Source organism: Catharus ustulatus, chromosome 4 (assembly GCF_009819885.2).
Source record: "Catharus ustulatus isolate bCatUst1 chromosome 4, bCatUst1.pri.v2, whole genome shotgun sequence".
Lineage (NCBI taxonomy): Eukaryota > Metazoa > Chordata > Aves > Passeriformes > Turdidae > Catharus > Catharus ustulatus.
In genome coordinates, this window is record NC_046224.1 from 30,971,106 (window position 1) to 30,996,784 (window position 25,679).

At 35.7% G+C, this 25,679-nt stretch overlaps 2 protein-coding genes across 4 annotated transcripts in view; one reads left to right on the forward strand and one right to left on the reverse strand.

Annotated features, from left to right (window-relative positions):
- IMMP2L (inner mitochondrial membrane peptidase subunit 2) overlaps positions 1-25,679 on the reverse strand; it is a 431,600-nt gene that overhangs the window by 230,902 nt on the left and 175,019 nt on the right. The gene's annotated exons all lie outside the window — the stretch shown is intronic.
- Positions 2,495-25,679, forward strand: part of LRRN3 (leucine rich repeat neuronal 3) — a 33,238-nt gene continuing 10,053 nt past the window's right edge. The window contains exon 1 of the mRNA XM_033057714.1: positions 2,495-2,935. The gene's annotated coding sequence lies outside the window, so the exon portion shown is untranslated. The remainder of the gene's footprint in view (positions 2,936-25,679) is intronic.

The following is a 25,679-nucleotide window of genomic DNA, read 5'->3' on the forward strand; positions in this document are numbered from 1 at the left end:
AAGTACTTTAATTGCACATATAGTCTATCATAAGAACTCACTTTCTTTATGCAAGTATACTTTAGTTGATTTAATTATCCAGCCCTCTAATTACACAGTCCACACCAATCAACCAAAATGAAGCACTTCTCTAATCTTAATTTCACATGTCAAATAACTGAATATGTTTTTGCATGATTCCCATGTTAATTAGAAAGCCAGATTTTGAATGAATGACAGTGAGCTCATGAGGAGGCTAGGGGCAAAACCCAAGAAAGATTTCACATAGGGCAATGCTAGTCCCAATCTATTTACCTTTCTCCAGATCATCTGTTTCTCCACTGGGTGAGATATAGCAGTTTTTATTTGTCTTTGAAAGAACATTTTCAGCTTTCTCCAAATTTTTTGAAATTTTCTTGTGTCTTACTCCACCCAAAATACCATCCCTGCAGCACAGGTTAATATCATTTGAGGGGGAGAGGTAGGAGAGGGCTGAGATCAGGAAGGATTTCCATTATTTTTGTGGGAGCTACAATGGCAAGATGTCCTACTCTTTGGACTTTGGGTTGTGCTTACTTAAAACACCCTGAACATTACCCCATCCAACATGGGACATTATGCTGTGCAGCAGGGAAAGCTTATAGGTTGGCTTGAAAATTTGAAATGGCTTGGACTTGCAGCTCATACTGGCGGACATTACATATATCAGAGGCTCCAAGAGCCATCTCATGGGGGCAAAGGAAAAACAAGGTTTCACCAATGAGACCTGAGGCTACAGAAACATCATGTGACATCTTTCTGATCTCAGTTTTCCCTGTCCCAACCTCAGGCAAGAAGACTGGGAAGGTAACTAAAGATGAGTCAGTTGCAACTTTTTTGTTGCAATTCTTTAACTCACATTAGGCAAAAAATGAATATCCATTAAAAAGGATGAGAGAAAATGAAGAGACCACTTGGCCTTTCCCTGGCCTAGAGTATCTCACCTATTTGCATTTAATCAGTCACTTAAATGCTATTATTTCATCTATGAAACAGTCCCACTCAGTTGGATAAGTGGAAAATGAACAGCACACATCTCTGAAAAAATTTAACACATTTTTCACTGTAGTTATCTTAAGTGCAGTATTCTAAAATTTGAGGCAGAAGAAAGACTGTTTTAATAGAGGCACAATATAAGTACCTGTGAGTCTAACAGGAGTATTTTTGCAAAATTTGTCCTAACCAATTATAACAACCTGAAATTTATTCAGAATGGTGGCATTAGTTGAATTCATTTTCCATAATAACTGATTTTACCAAATGAAAGTAAAAATAATGCAGTCCAAGATCTCACTCAAAGTGAATTAAGAGTATTCAGAAAATAACAACCATTTTATTGCAAAAGTTTGGTGCTATTGCTGTTGCAAAAAGTACACGAATTCACACCATTTACTAATCTTAAGAAAGTTTTCATACTTTTATTAGACAAGATCATGAGCCTTCCTTCAAAGCAGATGAGAGTGAAATGAGAACCACATCTCACTTCAGTCCACTAGAGGGTGGCCTCACTTGCTCAGGGCCGTGGAACTGAATTCACACAAGAGACACAACATTTTCTACTTTTAGACCTGTTGATAACCAATTTTTTGCACTTCATTATTAATCATCTCCTATTATAAAGTAAGTTATTTTATATAAATAATATATATTATTAAAAAACTCTTTTTCTAACAACGTCTATCTCATTTATTGTTTTGTATATCTAGGAGAAGGGATGATGATAATCATTAATTATTCTACAGTTCTTAAAACCTTCATAGTTTGTATGCCCTTTGGACATGTACACAGAATAAATAGGGAAAAAAATCAATCATTCAGCAAAGAGCATGGCATAAAGGGAGAAAGAAGAAAGAAAGGAGGGAAAAATCTGGGTATCTTATTGTTTATACAAATGAATGGCCATAAAAGACAGACTCTAGTAAAGAGAGATTGAGAGAAACTGACTTATTATTTAACTAACCCCTTTCACAGTTAATTCTGAAATTTTATGTCTCAGGAAGATGTATCATTTCTCTTACTTTCTACTGATAGACACATGTAGTAAAATGTAATATTTGACAAAATTTGGAAGAGGAAGAATATGTAAAATCTTTTCCTGTCTTAAGCTTAAAAAAAAAAAAGGCACCATAACTGAGGGTAACGTACAACACATTTTTCCTGAATGCTTCCATCCTTCAGTATCCTCTGAACTACAGAAGCCTTTGCACAACTTGAGTGATGTCTAATAAGTTGTTTTGAGTACAGATAACAGCCCTTAAAAAAAAAAAAAAAAAAAAAAAAAAAAAAAAAAAGGGAGGTGTGGGGAGAAAACTGGGACCTCCCAGTGTGTTGTGCACAGACAGCAAGCGAGCCTGCATCTCGCAGGAACGCGAGGGGTCCGGGGGAGCGCGCACGGCTGGCGCGCCGTGCCCGAGCGGCGGAGCGGGCACCGCGGGCGCGCACCCAGAGCCCCGCACGGCGCGGCCCCGCCGCTCCCCGGGGACAGCGCGGCCGCCAGCACCGCACCGCGGCACCCACGGCCCGGCCGGCTCCGCCAGCCACCATGGAAACCAGCAGAAAGACGAGCAGATAGCCAGCATAGCTCTCTGTCTCTCTGTCTCTCTCTCTCTCCCCCCCGCCTCTTTCCCTCTCCGCTGGATTGCGAGCCTCAGCCAGCCAGGGAGCAACAGCGCCTGGCAAACGCAAGGGATCTCAGCTGGCAGCACAGAGCATCGCTCGTGTGGTAGGATATCCATAGATACATCTTTGTATTATAGACGGTGAGACACACGCATGCACACCGACTCACACCCATCCATACGTGTGCTCATCTACACAGACTCTGGCTTTAATACAAGTATGTCGCTACCTGAACTAAGGATTCAAAATTACTGAGATGCAAGAACTCCTCCAGCTCTGAAACTACTCTTAATATAGGGTAAGTTCCTCTTTATTTTCAATTTTACCCCGACTTTTATCTTAACTTCTAGACTCTTTCCCCTTTCTTCTTTCTGTAAAGTTATTTTATTAGTGTATTTTCACATTTAACTTTCTGAACAGAAATGCAAATGCAATATGCTTTTTATGCCAGAGACAATCGAAATATGCTTGCAATAGTATCAGATTTGTTCATTTGTTAGCTTGAAAGAACGTCAAAGGATAAAAAAATATAAAAGGAGAATGTTTCCACTGATGTTTCAAAGGCAGTATCAAATTAAACACTTGCTCTATGTTTTGAAACCAATAAAACATGATACAGGACAGCCTCCTTTCTTCTCTCCAGTGCTAGGATTAAGGGAAATGATGTTTATGTCAAGACCTAAAAACCACTGAGCAATGAGCCTGAATGACCATATCACAAACAGTTATTGAATTTCTGCCAGGCTACATCTTAAGGATTGTGGCAAATGATTTCGCTTAAAAACATCCCCTTTCCAGTCAGAAGGGACAGTGTGAATGTCTGATTACTGATGCAGCTGGAACTGACACGTTAGGTGAAAAGGATCACATTAAGCAGAAGAGTTCTAATCTTCTTTGGTAATTAACAGGATCTCAGCATGGTGCCTCTATTTACATGGAAGGAGAGTGTTTAAATCCATCCCTATAAAAGCTTTGCCTGTTTTAGTATAGCAAGGCTCAGAACTGTTTGTCTTTGCTTTCCATGTCTTTGTTTTCACATGTCTAGCTGGAGTTTTTGCCCAGCACTGCTGATGAGAAAGAGAGCCCAACACAGGGGGAAGGCAGCAAATGCTGGGGACTAGAAAAATATCAGTGATTTTCTATTCAAACAATTTCATCAACTTAAAATTCCAGGCTAGCACTACAGTTGTACTTGTGCTTATGCATGCGTATGTAATTTCTTCCATGCAGTATCAGAGTACCTCAGTATCCTTTTAGATGAAAACAGATTTGTTAAAGTGCATCAGCATGGATCTGTGATTCATGCATCAGTGAAAGACAGAGATAGATTTTACTTTACACCATGAAAAAGACAGGTTAGCCCTCTAATGCATGCCTGAGAGGGGAAAAAAAAATACCATCTGCATCTTCCCGTATGCTTTTGTTTGCTTTTTAGAGTACTACAGCTATATTAAAAATACCTCAGTATTTTGATTATTTCTCCTACCCATTTTTCTCCCTTCAGCCCCCTCACTCCTATGAACTCAAGAGAACATCATAAAGATTCTGGTTCTTTGCACCAATATAATTATTTGCTTGCAATTTGTAATTGTGTTCTGAAAAACAAACACTGTGAAAGAACCATCAACAGATAGCCACTGGCTTTAAGTCTGTCACCTTTCCAAAAATGTCAGGAAATGGGTAGCTTAACAATATGTATGGTAAGAAGTCAATTAATTCAGGTGACCTTTGTAAATGGTGACAATAAAGCAGCTCTGACAATATGCCACAGCATTCGACATTCCCTCTGGAAAATGAATGAGCTGTAGAAGAGGTTTTCTTTTCACAGTACAAAATGAAAGGTATTGAAGCATTAGCTCCTGCTATTGGCAAGCTTGCTTCCTCTATTTTAGGTGGTCTGTGAAACCTGTTTAAAGAAAGCTGACTTATTTTATGAAAAAAATATTTGGTCTAATTAATTAAATATCCTGTTTTCATTCACGTTGCACGTGCATTTTACTTGTTAAAACAAGCATTTCTAGGTCTTGGTTTGGATTTTACAAAGTGTGCTATAAAATAAGTAGAGAAAACCTGATTCTGATCTCTTCATGCTGTGTGCAAAGGACTACTTAGAGGAAACTTTTTCTACATGCCTTGATAGCCGCACAGCTTTTCTGAATGTTTATCCCTATTCATTTTTAATGTAGAAAATAAGTAAATATGAGTAACTTTACACAAATGCATGTTGGGTTTTGCCACATGCACTCTAATGTGCTACGTGCTACTTCAAAATACTATCTAGATCAGGCAAAGAGCTTCAGAAAAAGGTGGGCATTTCAATCATACATGTACAGAGAACATACGCCGTAGATGAAGCATCTCTACACAGCATAGACATTCCTAACCAGCAAAGCAGGCAAAATGCATGGTGACTGTATTTTGGCTAATACTCCCTCAAAGCTCCTGAAATAATGTTGTAGTGTCAGCCAACGACGGGCTGATGTTGTTATGGTAACCCCAAATCCCGCCTTGTAGGGTGGCAGCTCTGAGCATGACATCAGAGCATGCCTGCTTGGAGTACCCTCAAGTGGGTGAGTACTTCATTTTTGCACCTCAATTAGACCAGATCAACCAAGCAACGTAATGCAGGCAAAACTAGAATGTATAATCTTTGTTACCTGATCAAGATTGAGCAGCTTATGAAGATACTCACATCCTGCTTTTCACTTGTAATCCTTTGTCCCTTGTCACTAAGTGACACTGAGTCTTGCAAACTGTGTGTTTGCAAGAGAGACCAAACGCTGTAGGAGTGTTGGAGTCACTTTCTTTGATTCTCACCCATAACCTTTATTATATTAATAATTACAAGCTAAACACAAGCTTTGCTGCTTGCTGACAATCACTCTTGACTAAAGTTAGATTGGTACTTAATAGCCAAGTTTTAGAGAATTAAAACAATTGAAGTAGTAGAAAACAAAAGTTTTTCAAGACAAGCTCTATCTACAATTTAAAGAAAAGTCACCACACAGAGAAAAATGATACCTTTTTGGAACTATATATAGATGGGTTTAGTGGTTCATGGTACATTAATGTTTCAGTTAATTCACCTATCTTCTTTTCAGATAGTACCATTAAAAATGGAAGGGACTCCGCTCTTGAGAGAGACATTGTCAGGAACTACCTTAGCATACTCTTCCATGTCAAATTCCACAGACTCTACTTGATATTAAGTACCAAAAACTGACAATGAAAAACCAGTTTCACATGTAGCACTCAAGAACTATTTTCTGAAGACAAAGGAATGGACAGTTTCTAAAATGTTTCTGAAGATCAGAAATCTGACAGCTTCTAATTATTTTTTTAACAGCATATGCCTTCTACAAGCCTTCATACTACTTTAAAAGAGTACTAATTCTCTTTCTAATAACACAACAAGCAATTAAAATGCTTTGCTTCATTGAAAGAAAATGCCAGTACAATTTGAGAAGAAACAGTAGTGACAGATGTCATTAGAAAGGTCATTAAACACATTAGTATTAAGAGAAAAATCAATGTTTCTCATTAAAACTGTAATGTAACTGTAAAAAGGAATTACTGTGCCTTTTATTTATTCAACTGACCAGTCCACAAACTCTTAAAAGCTGTTATTGTGAAATGGTGTAGTTCATAAGAACTTATTTAAATAAACAGTATGACCTTCAGCGATATACACAAAATCTATAATAAATTATTTCATCAATTTTTCCTCAATAAATTCATATCCTTAACTCAACTGAACTGATAAATGTTTATTAGCTCAGCACATGCAGCTAAACACATCTGCACCAGAGAAAGATCCAATATGGATGTCAATAAGATTATTTCACATTGAGTTCTTTGTGGAGTAGTTAATGTTACACCTTGTGAGAAAGAGTATTTTGATGAGGGCCAAATACAAACTATTTTCACAATTTTGCTTGATCCAATTACCCTCTCCCAAAAGGATTTTATATTCTTTACACACGGAACATCAACTATAATACAAGCTATGGGCATGCTCTCACCCCTAGCATTCTCCAAACTGCTTGCTTCTCTTCAAAGCAAAACCAAATGCAGACATTAAAATGAAGGGGAATTTTCATTTTATAAACACAAATTTATACAGTATATCCTTCAAACCATTACCCTTCATTTAGAAATATTTCTTTTTCACAGAAGATTTATCTCAACTCTCTTTCAGCCTGACCATAAGCGGCAGTGGTCTAATTCAAAGGAAATAAGAAATAAGATCTCTGTATTCACATTATTTCTATTCAATTGTTGTATGTCTGCAATTCATTAAAATATCTGCCCATGGTAGTTTAACTCTACTGACCTCTGTATTAGAGTAGAAAAGAATTTTTGCTTCATTTGTGCTCCCAGCTCCCAGAGTCTCAGTCAAACTGGGAAATACTTTTTGACAACACTGGCACAAAAGAAATCATTTAGCTTTTCTCTTTCCTGAATAAGCATCTGTATTTAGAGGTAAACACTTCAAAGCAGAATAAAATGCTACAGGGAATATTTTTTCAAAATGTCTACTGATTATTAGTATTACCCCAAGAGTCTTTTAATAGACACTTCTTGTTATGCAAATAGCAACCAGTCTGCCAGGAAATACTTTAAATTCTCCTGAACATTTGGCATAAAAAGGTACAAATCTTAAGTTCAGCTGTACCAAAAATCCCTGCGCATCCAGTTACTAGTATAAAAAAAAGAAGAAAAAATATTTTTTATACAGTTATATGTCTAGGGATCAGAAAATATCAGAAATTACCTATTTAATAAATTATGGAATAATAAAAAAACGTGGTGTAGTAGAACACACAATGAAGAGCAAAGTTGTGCATTGAGACATTTTTCTAAATCGACAGAGTACTCTATGCTGAAGCATTCTATTATACTATCATCTTGGATAAGAAAAGGCGACTCCCAAAGTGTCTTTAAAAAGGCAACATGATGGTCAGACATCAGGGCTGTCCTAGTGTGGTGCTGAGAGGTTAAAAGAAACTGAGTTCTCTGGTTTGGTCATGGTGCTAAGACAAAAAAGTCATTCTTATTTGAAATAGAATGAGAAATATATACCAGATTTGGGAGGCATTTAAATAAGTACAATTATGGGATTATTCATTCCCTGAATAAGGATAAATACAAATGTCTCCTACTTTACAACAATAGCATATCTCTGCTGAAAACAGATACATATGTGCCACTATTTATATCATATTTATGTGATTCATTCAGTACCTAAAGACCTAATAAAATATTTCGTCTTGACAGGAATAATTTTTACGTGAAAACAGAAACCTCTCAAAGATTTTAGCTAGTGTCATGGTAGCTATAAATAGAAAGATTAGAGAGAGATATTAGTTTCTTCACCCCAAGGTCATTCCTGTTGCCAAGTTCTCTCAAGTCACTGAACTTCATCTCCCCTCTGGAAAGAAGCTTTCTCTAGAGGTCATGTCAAGCATCAGCAATTTTTGCAGATGACACTTAACAGCGAGCTAATTCACCCAAGTGCAGTGCAGTGGAGTGCAGTGTTTCCACCAAAGTGCAGAATTACCTGCTGAGCTCCCCGCCTCAGCTGACTCCATGTTGCATGATGTGGAAGGAACTGAGAGACAGGAGAGCCCACTCTGGTCAGGATTCACATGGGAGATGAGTATTCCAGAAAAAAATCCTTTCTGTGTAACAACATCTTCAAACCCGCTGTATAATACTAAACTGCTCTCTTTTGTGTGTTCCATACAGAAATTAGGCCGTGCTATAAAAATTCTTCCTCCCTCTGCACTGCAAAAGGATGTTCTGAAACAATTCAATCAGGTTATGAAGTACAGTATTTTCTCTTGTCAAATTCTAAACAAATAAAAAAGCGCCTTTCGGTATGAAAAATATAATTACAGTCAAGTGGTGTTTCATTACCACTGTAGCTTGAGGGACATTATCTGCACAACTCCTATTTAATATCACTTTATAACAAAACATAGTTACTTAGGTTATCCTCCTAAGTATAACACTAAAATATCCTAGCTATATCACGTGTATTACACCATTCTGAACATATATTTCTTTTTTACACCAGATGCACCATGTTAACTTTCTGAAAAGATAGCTGAGATTGTGGAGCCACTATTTCATCACACTCTCACAATACAGTAATTTTACTATTTCATTTTAATGTTTGGCCAGTTACTCGCTGGTAAGCCCGATACAAGGCTAAAACTCAAGAGAGAAATTGAATGATTAATAATGATTATACCAGTTCACAGAGGTATCCTTATGAGGTGAAAGAAGACAAAATGGGGTAATTGCAAATATAATGATCTGTTAAGCTAGAAATGTTTGTTTGAATAGCAATTTCACCCAGCATGTATAATTCAGGTAACATATTCTTCTGAATGTTGCTTTGCTATAGATTATCCAGTCATCAATATTTTGTCAGACAAACACACTTTCAATCATTTTATTTTTATTGTAAAACAAGAGACAGAAAGGATATTCATCATACTATTCCAGGGTTAGATTCCAAACTCTAAGCTCCAGAAAATAAGGAAAAGTACTCTGTCTTTCAATAGCAGCAGACAAACTGCTGAGCTCTGGGCAGAAAGAAGAGCCAGTCAATCTGAGGAACTGCACAGAAATATTTCTGCATTTCCTATTTCCACCCAAGGATAATAAGCATGTTGGGACACACATTATACAAACCCTACACTCTCTCTGATAGGAAGCAATCACCTTGGATATTAGTGCACAGAGTCCTTTTAATGAGGCTACTCAAGGCAATGCAGATCCCAAGTGTCTTTATTAGGCATTTAAATATTGCCTTCAGCAGGTACCATTTAACAGTGAACAGTAACTAGAATAGATACCTAAAATTACATATAAAGATTTAAATGCTGAAATCTTAAAATCTTACCCGTATATTGCCCAAACTACTAAGTACATTTAGGATCTCTGGTCATTTCAGTTCTAGCAAAGTATATAGATCCACATATCTGAAACTTGCACACTTGTAGGTCTTGGCCTTCTGCTCCATACTGAAGAGCTCCTTTTCTCTTTTAAAAGTTGGAAAATACATAAAATTGCTGGGTTTTAAATGTTATTCTCATTACTGCTCAGACAGCCTCTGAGGTTTAATAAAAATTCACAAAAAGAAACAAAAAAATCTCATTTATCTGAGGTGAATGGGGATTAAGTATTTGTAATCTTTACTTTGTTTTAAATTTGGTTTATGTATCAGTTCTTCAAAAGGCATCTTGTGTTGGTATGCCATTATGTCAATCCTAGCAACAATAAGTACAGAAAACATTAAAGATTAAGAAAAAATGATAAAAAGTTTAAATAAACACACAATATCTGTGCCTGACACAAATATGGCAGGGAAACAATAATAATTATGTTGAGATTGTAGACTACCCATTTACAACTACTCAGTGGTATGTATATTAAAAGTTGTGGCATAAATCCACTATGCTACTATTTAATCTCTCACATAGACATTAGCCAAACTTTCAGAAAGTCTGAGTAAATTCTGTTAAAGTCATCTACTCCATCATTACTTGCAATGTAAATTTTTTTTTTAACAATAAAGAATAATCAATACTCAGGGCTGAGGAAAATGTCCAATTCCATAAAAAAATAAATTTGCATTAGCATTGCTTTAAAATACATTTTGTTTGGCATGTCAGAGTACGATATTGAAGGTACCATGATCTATTTTCAATGGAATGATCAAAGAACAAGATTCACAAGTGGTAACAAGCTCCAGTTTGATTTTTACCTCCCACAAGCTGGTCTGGCATAAGAGCAGACTTTGCTTTGAGAGGGAGGTTGGACTAAAGAGTTCCTTAGGTCCCTTCCACTTGACTATCCCATGATGACCCTCTCAAGGCTTCTCTGCCAGCACTGCCTTGGGTAACGAAATACAGCACCACTGTCATCGGAGCCTGCTTAGATGTCTTGGTATGACTGCATCAGATGAGAGCAATTTAGATGTTACTAGAGGTGAAGGGCACTGTTCAATTGGTCTCTGAGCTAGCTGTCTCGAGTTGAAAACTCTGAAAAGGCAGACAGTCTGCTGGACTGCTAAAGGAAATAAAACACCATTTGGTCACGAGGCAATATTTGCTTTGCTGTTACCTACCAAGAGAAGAGTAACTCAGTGAAATCCCAGCAGGACACTAAAAATTGTTTAAATGTACTACTAGCTTGTTTAAAAATTTTAAAATAACACACTATATTTATTCAGTTAACAGAAAGCAACTATTTTCTAGGAAGAGAGAAGCACGATTCCCTGAAACATTACCATCTTAATTTGTAATCTCCGCATTTCTGCTCAGCCAGGTGTTCAGTATTTTCCACAGATCTGGGACTGAATACACTACAGTTTTATACACAGCTTCAAAAATACAGCATTAGCAATCATGAATTAGAGTTAGCATAATAACCACTTCATATTAAGTGCTAAACTTCAGCTTTAACTTCCTAGAGTGGTATTTTAGCTCATGTAGTGAATATACTTAAACTGTATCATTCTTTACATGTTATAAATCTGTAGTGAGTTTCTTGAGAAGTGGTTCTGCTGAGAAAACTCATCAGTTTGAAGGTATTATTTATGCTGAGTTTCCATGGTTACCGCCAATATCAAGATTATTTACTCCAAAATCAAGATTATCAAAATATTCTACCATGAAACATGACTTGGTCAAAATGACTTTGCCTGAAATTTAGAGTACCCTTTTGCAAATGATTAAGTTGACACCATTTTAAGACCTAGTTTTGAAAAAAGCTATGTGCAAAGGACAACACCATACAACCACGCATACTACCTGTAACCTCACGGAAGCCAAGGAGTATAAAGCAGGACAGAAATAAACTGCAGCACTAAATTCCGGGCTTTGCTCTAATCTTATCAGTGGGTAACATATGATTGCCTTAGTTCTGCATGTGCATAAAATCCTTGTCATGAGATATACTTAGTACTAAGTTTAAAGGGAGGGCTGGGAAGACCTTTAAAGTACTTTTCTCGTATTGGAACCATCCCATGTAGACAGGTTGCATTTTTATTCTTTAGCATGGGTAAATGCTATAATTTGATAATGTTTTTAAAGAAAAATGGTTCTGAAAAAAGTAAATTATATTACAGATATTTATCACTGGTATTATATCAACTCCCTAAGTAAACGTTCTAGCACTGGAATACTCTAAACTCAAAAATAGGAAGAATAAAGAAATTTTAGAAGAAGAATTTCAACAAAATAATTATAGACTATGTTTATCTATGACAGTTACATCTGCCAGACAAAGTCTGCTCGTTGGCATTCACTGGGTTTAAGTATTTGAATATAACTCAAAATGTTAATGATTCATTATAAAATTATTTCTTCTTGTAACAAGGATGTATTTCTCATTATACAGTAATTTGGAGAATTTATTAACAAACATTTTCTGAAACAAGAACAGAAAGGTTTGCTTTAACAAGAATTCCAGTTCAGTCCTAAACAGGACTCTTGTGAGAACAAGAAAATCTTGTCTTTCCAAATGCCTGCTGGCTTTTAACTCAGACTCTCATATTCAACATAGATGCTTAATGGAATTTGAATAATTTGAACAATTACAGGAAATCATATATAAGTGTGAAGGACAACTTTTAAAATTCAATTTAATTTCTGTTTACATGCCCTGATAATCACACACAGCAAACATCATCAGCACTTACAGCAACCACAGCTATATCTTATCGACAGTAAATCTAGATAGTTTGACAGGGCAAAAACCAGTTTAAGCTTAGCAGTTGAAAGCTTAAATGCCTTTCATAGCCATGCAAAATACAAGTGTATGGGAGATTCAAAGTAAGAGATGAAGCAGATCTTATTCATTGTTATGTAAATAGTATAGAGGAAAATCATAAAGAACAAATTGAGAACATGAGACTGTATATGATACTGCTTTCCACACTGCCAATTTACATGTGTTTTATTCTTGGACTTTTTCTGCAAAATGCAAAAATTGGTTACCCTAGCAACTGCCACATGTTACTCAGTTTATTTCTGAGGTACAGAGCAGCCTATAAAAGAATAATATTGTGCACTTCTAATAGGATCTCTCAGCACCACAGAGAATCCACAACTTCATGTGTCAGCTTGTGCAGGTATTTTCTGAAGGTTTTAAGAAAGCATATTAAAGAAGAAGTATGGTATGTTCTTTGAAAACTCATTTTCTTTATGGTTTATGTGCAAATTAAAAACAAAGATTAGGAGCTGTATGGAGAAAAATGTATACTTTGTCCAACCTGATAGTTGTTTTCTGCTTTCTTTTTTTTTATTACAATTCTAGTAGACATCTCTAGCAAATAAGTAAAGCTTTCAAAACTTCTTTAATCATCTTCCACAGCATAATAGGGACCTGAGCAAACTGTATAGTGGAAGGTGTCTCTGCCCATGGTGGGAGGGGCTGGAAATAAGACGATCTTTAACATCCTTTTAAACCCAAATTATTCTATGATTCTATGATAATTCTATGATAATCATTATGAAGATCTCAAATTCTCATAATCTGTTAAAGGCTAAGATTTAGCTCAAAGTAAGAATTAAAGGATTTTGCAGTTGCTCATTAATTATATGCCCGCCCTCCCCAAATTGCAAACCTCTTTGTTACATGTCTAGGCCCTATATAATTCATGACATGTCTTGCAAAGTAATACAAAATAAGCAGAATGATAAAACGGGAGTCAACTGAAGTTAGCCATTAATGAACGCGTCTTAAGGAAAGCTCTGACATGCACTTTTGAAGCCTGGAAAGGAGCCTGTGTGTCTACTGGAGAGCCACAGCCCCTGGTCCTAGAGACAGGCCTTTATCCAAGCAGTCTGCACTGGAACCAAGCCAGGACTCATAATTTATAGTTTATAGGTCAACGTTAAGAATTTTTTCCCATTTTCCAGTAATTTTTTTTCCACATGAAAATATTTTTTAAATAGAACAGAGGAAAATACTTTGTGACATCCCAACTCCTCATTCTAAATACATGATTTTGCCCATTAAGATAAAAATATTTCTAAATTTGTACTTGAAACAGAATAATCAAAAATTAAAAAGTCTTTGAATTTAAATAAGCATTTGTATGTTTGAATATTCTTCTTGCTAGCTATTTTCACAAGCTCTAACCAGTAAATGTGGTTCTGCCTGTTTTACTTATCTCTGCTGACTTCTTCTAAATCATCATATACCTGAAAAGAATACAAAAGCTAAGGAACATCTTAGCAGAAGAAATAAGCCCAGGTAAAAAAGAAACATTTTTTCCTATGATTATCAGGGATGGGGATTTTGGCATGTAGCTAAAACTGCAAATTATAGCATTAGATTGACAAGCAAAACAAGAGCACATGTACAACTCCTGAACAGGTTAGAAGTTTTGAACAGATCTGGCAGAGTCCTCTTGGATTGGAAGGGTAAACTAATAGAGGCTAATTCTGTATTTAGGCTTTGGGAAGTATTCAAACTAAAAGTGCCTCAGACATTACTGCTATGAGCATATGCTTCCCTTTGGATTCTTGTGATGCTTGGTTTAATCAAACTACAGAAACACAATAGCAGGGCACATATAAACAGACCTTTCTGCATTCCCTTGGGACATACTATAGAGTAATCAATTGTAAATTAATTGGGGGAAATTTGTTTGGTATAGCATAGAGAGGCAAAACATTAATTTGGAATAATTTGCTTAATGGCAGTTCTAATATGTTATGCATGTATTCAACCTCGTTTTTTATAGTGAGATGCAAAACAATTATTGAGGATGTAAATGCCAACAAACTGTAATCTACACCTTTATTACAAGTAAAAGTAGAGTCAAAATACTAGATAAAATTTAATTTCTACCAAGAACATTCAGATTAGTTATGTGAGTGCACCAAATCTTCCACCAACTCTTGACAATTTATAACCATTTCATTACATTTAGTCACACAGTACAGATATGCAAAGCCACTCGACAGCACAGAGGTTTCATGTTGTACAATCTATCTGTATGTAAGCATTCAAGTCAGTGCTAGCTCTCCATCTGTTAATTGCTTTAGGTCTTATATAAACAATACCTGTTCTAAGTACGCTTTCAAGGGGAAAAATACTGAGCTATTAATAGTATAAGTTTAAAAATAATTCTCTTTATTTTTAAACAAAATCCTGCATTTGGTTTGTCTTATATTGATCTTCGCAGATAAACAGATAAAATAAGCATATTAAATATACATGATAAAGGGACAGAAAGATTTTTTTTTTAAAGTCACTCTATGGTTAAAGTCCCCAAGCACATCTTCCAGTGAAAGCACAAGCACATAAACTAATAAAAGGAAAATATGTAAAAACACAATTATTTTGCAAGTTTCTTGCCTTATTAAGTAAGTCACCTTAATTCAAGACTTAGTGAATGTGAGATTCAATAAATGCCATTCTTGCTCTGATTAAACGTCAGGGCCATAAGCTTGTTGGTGCAAGATGAGAGAGCAACAATTTTATATCTACAATGAACCCTCCAGGTGATTTGTCTGTGCAATACTTTTCTTATCAATGAAACACCATAGTCTCTTGAACTGTGGGTTCTTTATTATGATATGCTTTGGTTTAATAGAAATTAATTTTTTATTTTTAACACTAGAAACAAAATTATGCAAATTTGACCTGATTGTTGACTAGATCTTTCAGAGAAGGCAGAGAGGAAAGAGCAGTCAGAAATCTTATTGCATACATGGAAAAGAGTGTCTTGTGATGATTTTTTCTTTTCATACCATTAATGAGGTTTGAGATATCCTTTTTGAAGTTCCTGTCCTCAAATCCACCATTTCCACAGCCAGAGGCATTGTAGGTCAATGTGGTTATCTCAGAAAGATAAGGTTTTTGTGACTGTACAAACCTAAGCCCCAGAGGCACTCTATGTCCATGTGGTTATCTTAGAAAATAAAGCTCATCACCACACAATTCTACAATCTATGCCTAACCAGACACAACTGAGCCCTCAGGAATTAATGGACTTTCCTAAGTGACATAAAAAGCATCTCTCAGCAGAAAAAAGCCACTGCACTGGATCATTTGTTCAAATTCCTTGCATTTAAGAATTCAATAGTTTACAAGTAGTTCTAGAAGTATTCCTGGTATATTTAGAACTTACATCTATAACATAGAAATATAAACATCAAAAAATTGCTAAGGATTTTTGCAAAAGTTACATTGCATTCAGAATCCAGACAGTCTGAATCATATTTGCTTTTTTTCCCTGCTTTTCAAATTTGTTTGCAGGAATAAATCTGTGTTCACACAAAAAGCTATGTAAAATGAATTCTGAGTCTATTACTTGAAATTGTTCAGCTATAAAGCATATTCTGGCTTGGATTCAACAAAGTTCATAAGCAAGAGTTTATGAAAAGTGAGTTATTTACTTTGAAAGCACCTCCAACACAAAGTATTACACAGAGGTAACAGTAAACTCGGAATATCAAATAATAAATATGAACAATTATGTTTTTTCAGACTGGTTAAATGGGAAAAAGTGTTGAAAAAACTTGCAGTTAACTACTTTAATCAAGAACTGGTAAATGAAATCTGTTGCATATGACAGAACACTGCAGAAAGTAGGAAACATTGATAACCCAAAGAGACATGGAGCTTGGCCTAAATTTGAGACCTTCCAGGTTATGTGTGATAAACACTGAGCTCTTGTAACAGGTTGATGGCACTGTAAATGCTGGTTTCATTCATCTCTTTCAGGCCTAAAGGAGTGAGAAGTCTAATTTTTACCACATGGGTCCCCAAACAGCCATTAGGAAGAGAACCTTAGTCTGAGCGGGGAAAAAAAAGCCCTCAAAGGACAAAGTAACAAATGTTTAATTGTTTTGGTTTTTTTTAAATGAGAAGTACTAGAAATCACTGTGTAGAGCAGAATTAGAATTAAGTTAACATCAATTTGGTTTTTCTTCCAACTCAAAGTAGGAAAAAAACCCAACCCTTGTCTTTGTCCTCATGTTACTCTCCTATGTGTGTCTAGCAGACAAAACCTGTTTGTACCTATTCCCTTCAGCATAATCAACAATTAAACATAATAATATTATATTATAATTTTAAATTGTGCTCAGAATACTATCCATTAAGGAAGCAGTTAATTCCTTATAATTCCTAGTAATTCCTAGCAAATATAATGGTGCAACTGAGAAGACCAAATTTAAAAAATAAAAATATTAAAGAAAATTATAGTCATTCTGAATACTTTGACGATTTTTTTTTTACCAAATATATTTCTTCTAAACTCTGAACATGGCTGGAGGAAGTATATGAATATAATGCATGGTACATAGCAGCGTCCCAAAAATTAGAATGTGAAAGACTGGGAGACATGCATGGAGCTACTTTAAGTTGATTTCCAGTCAATAAGCATTCTGAATATTTTCCAGGCACAAAATTAAATGAGACCACAATTAACCTCAGCTGGATTCTGACACATGCCCATATTGCAGAATGCTCTATCTGTATCCTCCTTTCCTGCAGCCAGACACTGAAATTTTATTTTTAACTCTACTGAAAATGTCTACTTTATGGACAAATAGATGCAGTTTTGCAGTGTGCGTCAGTGCCCCCGTGTATATTGTCATATTAGACAGATGTCACTGAAATCTGATGCTATTCATTTTGAATATTAAAATTTAAACAGTATGTATAACAAAAACTATTATAGTAACTGTTGCTTTAGAAGTATGTTGCCTGATAGTCCCAAAGAATTACCTGTATTTGTCTGGTATAGTTTTGTAACCCCGGAAAACTCTTTCCATAACATGCAGAATGAAAACCTAACACTTGCAAACATTAAAATATTAAACTAGCATTGGTAGCCTCTGGAACTAAGGATTTTTCTTCCAGTGAAACAAATTCTGTTTCATGCTGCTTAGCTATTATTATTTTTAAAAGAGAAAGCAATTAAAACCATGGTGAAAAATTCATCAAGAGCGACTTTCATAACAAAAGTATTTGAGACTCAATAGCAGTAAGATAGGAATGAGCCTGTTCCAAAACAATCTGCCTAAACTAATTACCAAACTAATGACGGCTAATCATTTCAAACCTTAATAACAGCTTGAAAAATATGCTATTTCACAATTAAGCAAATGAACCAGAAAGATTTTTTTTCACTAAAATGTGCTGATTTATCTTTCCATTGGATTTCAGAGAACATATTTGTGTATAATCTACTATTTTATTTATAGAGTAAAACAAAATAAATCAAAACAAACCTTCCCATTCATCAAAAATAGTTTGTTGAAAGTTTCTTTATATTCTGTTACACATTCAGAGAGAGAAATGTTGCCTCCCCCTCCTTCTAGAAATTGAGTTCATATATAGGGAAGGATTTGGGGACATGATTAGAAGCATTTCTGCTTTAACAGAATAGAATTTGTATTCTCTGACATCGGGGAGATCTAATAGCAATTCCTGAAAGAATTAAAACCCTCAAAATAGCTTGGAAGACCAGAAAGAAAAAAAAAATGAAACTTATCAGGACTTAATCATTTTACCATTTCCTTAGTTATTAGTTTGGTAGCTACAAAGTATTAAAATGAGATTATTCAGCCTAAGAATAAAACAACTGTGAATGCTTTCTAATTAAACATAGCTAACAGTTAGCATTTTGCTTCACAAACATTGAGCATTAGCTACAACCAAAACATCCTTGGTACCATCTTATTTATTAGGTCATCATCCTGGAGAGTCATAAGGAAAAGGAAGTCTAATCCTTCTGGAGAAACATTCAGATGTCTTGCTAACTCTCAACAAAACAACAGTTGACTTCAAAGCATGAGTTGCCTTGACAAAAAAGGGTCTGGTAATAGATCAAGCTACTAATAAACTGCTCAGAATTTTTGGTGCAGATCACTATATGACAATGTTTGAAGGAATACCAAGCCTCACCTTATCTTTATCAACATGTAATTGTAGTCTTCCATTTTTATTTCTTTCAAGCGAATTATAGGGGTTTGCAACTAAGTAATTTCACAATTACAAGCCGCACCGTTTTGACTAAAATTTTGCTCCCACACCGGAAATGCGGCTTACACTCAGGGACGGCTAATATGTGAATAATTTTCTGACATTTAAAACCCCAGAAGTGCAAACCGAGGTGCCGAGTCAAGCAACCTGCCAGTAAAAGCCGGGACTGTGTGATTGTTACAAATTGGTTACTCTGTTGCACCGTGGGTGGAGCCAGCTCAGTGCAGGCAGTGCGGGGGGTGGGGAAGGCAGGGGACTCCTTCCTTCAAGCAGCCCAGCCTGGGGGAGGCAGGGGGCTTCCTGCTGCTGGTCCAGCAGCTCGGGGGAAGGCAGGGGGCTCCCGTCCCCTCCTGCCGCCGTGGGTGCCGGCGGGCTCCTGCCGAGCCAGTAAACCCCGCCCTGCCGTGATTCTGTTACTATTTGCCAACTTTGTTGCACGTGGCTCCTCCCTGTGAACGACAGAGCAGCTTGCAATTGGGTGTGGTTTGTGTATGGACAAAGAACGAAATGTTTGCCAACACCCGGCGATGCGGCTTATAGTCAGTGCGGCTTGTAATCGTGAAATTACTGTAACTATGTCTGAACCTGCACTAAAATTCCATCTTTCATTAAAATTCCATCTTTCATAAAAATTTCATTTTCATCTTTCATTAGTCTCATGAATATTGGTTTTCTGTGTCCAGATGACTATAAACTTCAAGGACATTAAAAAGGATTGAGACATCTTGACTTTGGAGAGAACACATCTCAATAAATCTTCAGTATTTTGTTCCAATATAGACTCCTATTAACTATCAAAAAATGTTAGAAATATTTTTTAATTGACCCTTGAAAAATAATTATTTGTAGAAAAAAGGCAACTAAACAGCAAAATTATTTGTATCTTACCAATTTACATTCAATTCTAATTTTTTACAGCAACTTGGGAATTGCAATGAAACTAAACCCCAATTTTCAAGCCAAACATTTTTAAGGCCTTTAGGGTATTTTCCTTACTGCTTGAAATGCAAGTCCTAAAAGCCTGTTCCTGAAGGACTGCCAAACAAAGCTATTCCACCTCATAACTACTCGACTTTCTACTCATTACTTCTATAACTTTCAAATGCTATTTCATCTTCCTTGGATGTTGCTCACATTATTGCTCATGAATACCAAGAGACAGAAAAAAACATTCTGTCACCTTCAAGGGAGTTTTTTCAGGACTTTTCAAATTCTCAGCCATTCAGATGCAATGCTTTGCCTATTAATTTAATCACAGAATGATCTCAACCTTTAACCAACTGAAAATTACTGGATGGCACCAGAGATTCAGAACTGAAATTTCAGAAATACATCAGGATAATTCTCCACAATGAGTAGTGAAAAATGAACCTGATTTGTTAAGGTTTGAAAAATAGGAATTAGAAAACTCAGTGTTCCACACTCCATTTTCCGAATCTGGATTTACTTTCAAAATTTGCATTTCCCACATAGGATACAATTATAAGGACAGTTTAAAACATACTTAAACAAACCTAAGGACCACTATGGATTCTCATCTTCAAATCCTTTCCATGTTTGTGGTTTTTTTTATTTTTTTTATTAGGAACATTAAAGCAACTTAAGGTGACATTTCCTAGCTCATTAACAGAGGACACAAAGTCATTTGCAAGGAGACAGACAGGTGGTTTATAACTTCCATCATTATAATATCAAACAAGGTGACAACTATTGCCTGAAGGAAGGATAATTACACTACAAGAGAACTTAAACTATATATTTAGTTCACATGTATAAGAACTGGCAGAACAAAGCCACACACCAAAGGTGAATTATCCTCATTTACCTGTTTATATTATGATTAACCATGTTAACCCTTAATTCCCTTTTAATGGTATTTGTGTGTGTACTGCATCAGCTAACTCCATCAAGTGTATTATCTTCAAAGTTTGTTATGCACTGCCATAACATAGAAGACCCATTAATATTTTTAGAGAAACAACTCAGCCTCTTAATCTCCTTTTTAGATGACAAATCAAATGCTATAGAGATGCTGTCTACCTAGTTTTAAAATACCAGTGTCGACTGCTTTAAACTCTTCCATGGTATATGCATATTTTTCTTCTCAACTATAGCAACAAATATCGTTTTAAATATTGCTGATTGCATGTAGGATTAAAAAAACCAAACCAAACCAAACCTAAGTCATCACTTTCAGCATGTATCTAGAGATTTTCTGTCTATTTTCTATGCTTCTAAACAATTTACCTAGGACACTAAGTACTCGTACATTGTTTGCCCACAATATTTTCTCTATATATACTCCTAATTATTTTCCATACATATCAGTATGTATTTTCAATTAGTTCCAGTTAGTTTCCATACATACTCCTAGTTAACTGGGGAGAACCATTTATTAATTCAACAGACCACTGGCAATTAATCCTCATATGGCTCCTCAAAGTTGATGTATTTTTCAAGAATTATGATGCACATACAGGGAGAAAAACAACTTCACGCTTATTGAATAAATATAACTACTCCTTATCTAGCTGTAAATGATTTGTCATTGTACTAAATATTTACAAAGAACTAACAACTCTTTCTCCTCTGCTGTCAACAAATCTAATGCTGTTTTACAGATAAAAAAAACTTAATTTCCCTAGTTTCTTTCAGAAAATTTATTATACAGTAATTTCACGAATACAAGCCGCACCGTTTTGACCAAAATTTTGCTCCCACACCGGAAATGAGGCTAATACTCAGGAGCGGCAATATGTGAATAATTTTCTGACATTTTCAACCTCGGGAGTGCAAACCAAGTCAGTGCAAACTGCAAAGTCAAGCACTGGCCAGTAAAACCCGGCATTTACGCGGTTGTTACAAATTGGTTACTCTGTTGCGCGGCGGGTGGAGCTGCTCCGTTCAGGCAGCACAGGGGGTGGGGAAGGCGGGGCAGCTCCCTCCTGCTGGCCCCATGGCCCGGGGAGAGGCAGGGGGCTCCGTGCTGCTGGCCCCGCGGCTCAGGGGGCTCCCATCCCCGCGTGCCGCTGCCGCAGGAGCGGGGGAGGTTCCATCTCCGCCTCCCACCGCTGCCGCAGGTGCCGGCGGGCTCTGTGCCCCCCCTGCCGGCAGCCCTGAGCCCGCACGGCCGAGCCAAGCCAGTAAACCCCGCCCTGCCGCGATTCTGTTACTATTTGGCAACTTTGTTGCATGTGGGTCCTCCCTGCGAACGACAGAGAGGCTTATACTCAGGTGCGGCTTATTTATGGACAAAGAACTAAATGTTTGCCAACACTCGGCGATGCTCACTGCGGCTTGTATTCGTGAAATTACTGTAATTTTCCTCATACCAACTGATTCTGCCCTAATTCCAATTTGTTCTATTGAACCTCAGTGACCAGCACTATATATAGCATTCCTTGAGGGTTCTTACCTGTACCAATAAGATAACATGATTTTTGGCATCTGCTGGGCTTATAATTTTTGTTTCACAGGCTTTCTGGTGCCAGTGGTACCCCTATGAGAAAGGAAGCATACCGTGTCTTTCTCCTTACTTCTCGTAATCACTCTGATGACTTCCAGCCTTGAATCAGGAATTACTAATAGACCCTGAAAGCATAACTTGCCATTTTACATTGTTGAAATATCACACTATTGCATGATCTATCTTTACTTATTCAAGTTGTTTCACTGCTGAAAAAGACAACCATGCCATTATCTGAAAGCATGAAGGCTGAAGTCAGGCTTAAAAAAATGTCTTAGAATAAAAATGCAGGTTAATTTGGCATAACATCATTACAAAATTATGTCCAATCCATCTTTGGAAGGACAAACTGGAAGGACAGATCGAAATGGTTTATCTGTCCCATCCCATTTTAATAAGTGTGATAAAAAAAGATGTTCCATAATCACCACTAATAGCATCTTTTCAGCGTCTTAATTCAAACTTGCCTTTTCTTTAGTCGGAAGAGCAACTTTTCCATATCAAGAGACATTGCACTGCACAAATACATCTCGGTATCTCCATCATTCTAATCATAATATGTGAGGTAGTGTTCCTACACGTTTCTGTATAAGCACCTACAGCAGATATGTCTATCAAAGCCTTGGAATCACAAGTAGGAATCACAACAAAATGTAAGAGAAATTATGCATGTCAAGCAAAAGCTAATGTAAACTTTTGATTGCAGTGATTGCAATCTGGTTGACTGGCATGAATTCTTGAACAATAAATACCAGTCAAAACTCTTTGGAAGGTCAGAATGTCAGATTTTGTGTTGATGTCAGATTTGGCATCCAAAATTCAGAAAAGTGATGCAAAGATGATAGATTCTGCACAGCTAAGAAAGAAATACAAAATCAAGATGTGACTATATCATTGTAAGTTTCATAATTGAAATAATCCTGTTCAATGCTAACGAGCCAAATCATCTAACACTAAGGAATTGAGTAAATCTTTCACTTCAGTCAAAATTTAAAAGAATATTTTAAAATAACAGTAAAACACTAGAAGAGTTATACATTGGGAAATAATGGAGTGGGATCAGTGGGTATTCTATCTATACATTCTGAAAAGGGTTTAAATAAACTTTCAATTTTGAAAGGAAATCAAAAACACTTGAAAGAGGATTCAGTTAATGTTCCAGGAACTATAAGATTATTTTGCTGTAGTGACACACAGTATAGAAGGAATATGATATTTAACTGTAAGTATTGCTGTTTATCTATATTGTATTTATGGTCTTTCTTCTGGTCTTATTTTAAAAAGTAAATCTTGAGAAGATTATATCATTATTTTAATGTATGTATTTCTGGGGAAATAAAAAGGGAATCACGGTAAACATATAGTGTGGATTAGAGCAAACAAATGGGTTATAAAAGCAAAAAAACCTCATAATTTAAAGTCTAAATATAGCATTAGTTTTGAGAATCACATAAAAAACCCCTAACATGTAATATTATTAATGACATGCTCAGTTGAGCAAAAACTGTAATTAAAACTAAATACAAACCCAAATACTTTCTGCAATCAAACCAGTATATGGCAGAATCTCTATGAGTTTGTAATTTATGAGTATGCCTGAATTACTCCAAATGTTATAAAGCCCAGCAGAAAAAGAGCTTTTATTTCCTGATCTTTACAATAATATTCTGGTTTGTGCACTGTCAGTCCTTGCATCCTGAGGTATTAATTTTAATCAATCCATTTCTCTACATTGCCTCAAGCAAAAAAAAAAATTACCAAAAAATTACCAAGAAAAAAAAAATTTAAATTATCCATTTTTGTTGAACAATACATTGTGAACCTGGTTCCCCAGGTGGCTCTGAATGAAAGTAATCACCCAATACAGTCACAATTATAAAAAAGCAAGTCAGTGTAATTTGGTAGCAGTATTCATAATACATAATAAAATCTCATCCACTACTGGCACCTAAAAAAAACCCCACTTTTTGTTTTTTAGTTTCTGCTTGCTAAAATTATAAGCAATAAATGTTTCCCCTTCATGTATCTCAAACCAAATTTCATGTAATATGTTCTAAGTATACATCAATTATTGGCTGTCATTGTAGCAGAATGTTGCTGATATAAGTGCATTCATTAAGCCCATTTATATCTTTGAGTTATTACAGTTGATACTCAATACAATGCACACTGGACATAATTTTTTAAAAAATTTTTATAAGAGCATTTACCTTGATGTGACCATGTCCCAAAAAACCATAAATATATCAATAAACTAAAAGCTGAATTCACTAAATATTCAGAGGTTGCCATTAAAGACCAACAGTTTACATAATTTAGGTCTTCCAAGCCTAAATTTCTGTTATTGACAAATTATAAAACAGAAATTGTAACTCCTAAAGTTATTATTATGCTAGTTTTATTACAGTGACCTTTTTCCCCATGATAAAAAAAAAAGAAAAAAAAAAAAGACAATTCCTAAAGAAAATATCATGTGGTAGGTATAGCCACTACTGTTTCTGTCTTTATTATAGATATCTGAACACACCTATTTCTATGGTTTAGGCATTTAATATTTACATTTTAGGAGCCCCAGAGGAAAAACATAGGCAGATTTTGCCAGTAGCTTTGCTGGATTTTGGCTAGGTTTTTTTACTACTCAAATGTACTACAGATTTTCAGAATCTGTATGGTAGCTTTCTAGAAAATCAAGCCAAAACTGGTCCAAAATCTTTAGTTCTGGCCATCTGCTAGAAGCATCTGGTAGCTGGGTACATGCACCCACATCCAGAACGTGACTGCTCTCTTGCCAACTATGTGCCTAGGTAACTGCCAATATGAGCTTCTCCACTGCTAACATGACAACTGTCAAAAAGAAGCTGAACATGTACGAATAAATCTAAATTAAACTAACATATTACTTTCCTAAGTTACAGCCATCATTTTTGTACAAAATTGCTTGATAATGGAAATAATAAAAAAGTTGCACAGTGAAATCTGTCTAAGGCTAAGAACTACAACAAGGGTACCAAGGATCTAAGTATTTTGAAGAGTTATTGGTAACATTTTGGTCTGTTTCCTCTGACAACTAGAAAATATATATGTAATACTAGCGATGTGTTACATCTCTATATAAAACATCAGATTACACATGCAATATATGATTCAGGAAGAAGAAATAAAATAAAAATCAGGTTCTTTTTAAAGTTTCTTTTTCTTCATCCAAGTACATAAAATTATATGTAGTTTAATGGACACACATTGAATATATTGCAAGAGGATTTGGAAAGCCATATTAAAAATCAGAACATAAATGACAAGTTAAAATACAAATGGTAAAGAAATGTGTAGCTTCCATTGAAATTCATCGTCTTGTTATATAAATATAATTTTCTAAAATCTCTGCTCACTTAAAAAAATTTATTTTGTGCACTTTATAATAAGAGAAGTAAAAAATAGGTGGTTAACTGTAATTACTGAAATTATTAATTCCTTTGTGAGATCAAAGTAACTTTTCTTCATCTTTTGCTGTGACATTTGTGAATGTAAAGATATATTCAGTGGTTAGGTAGTG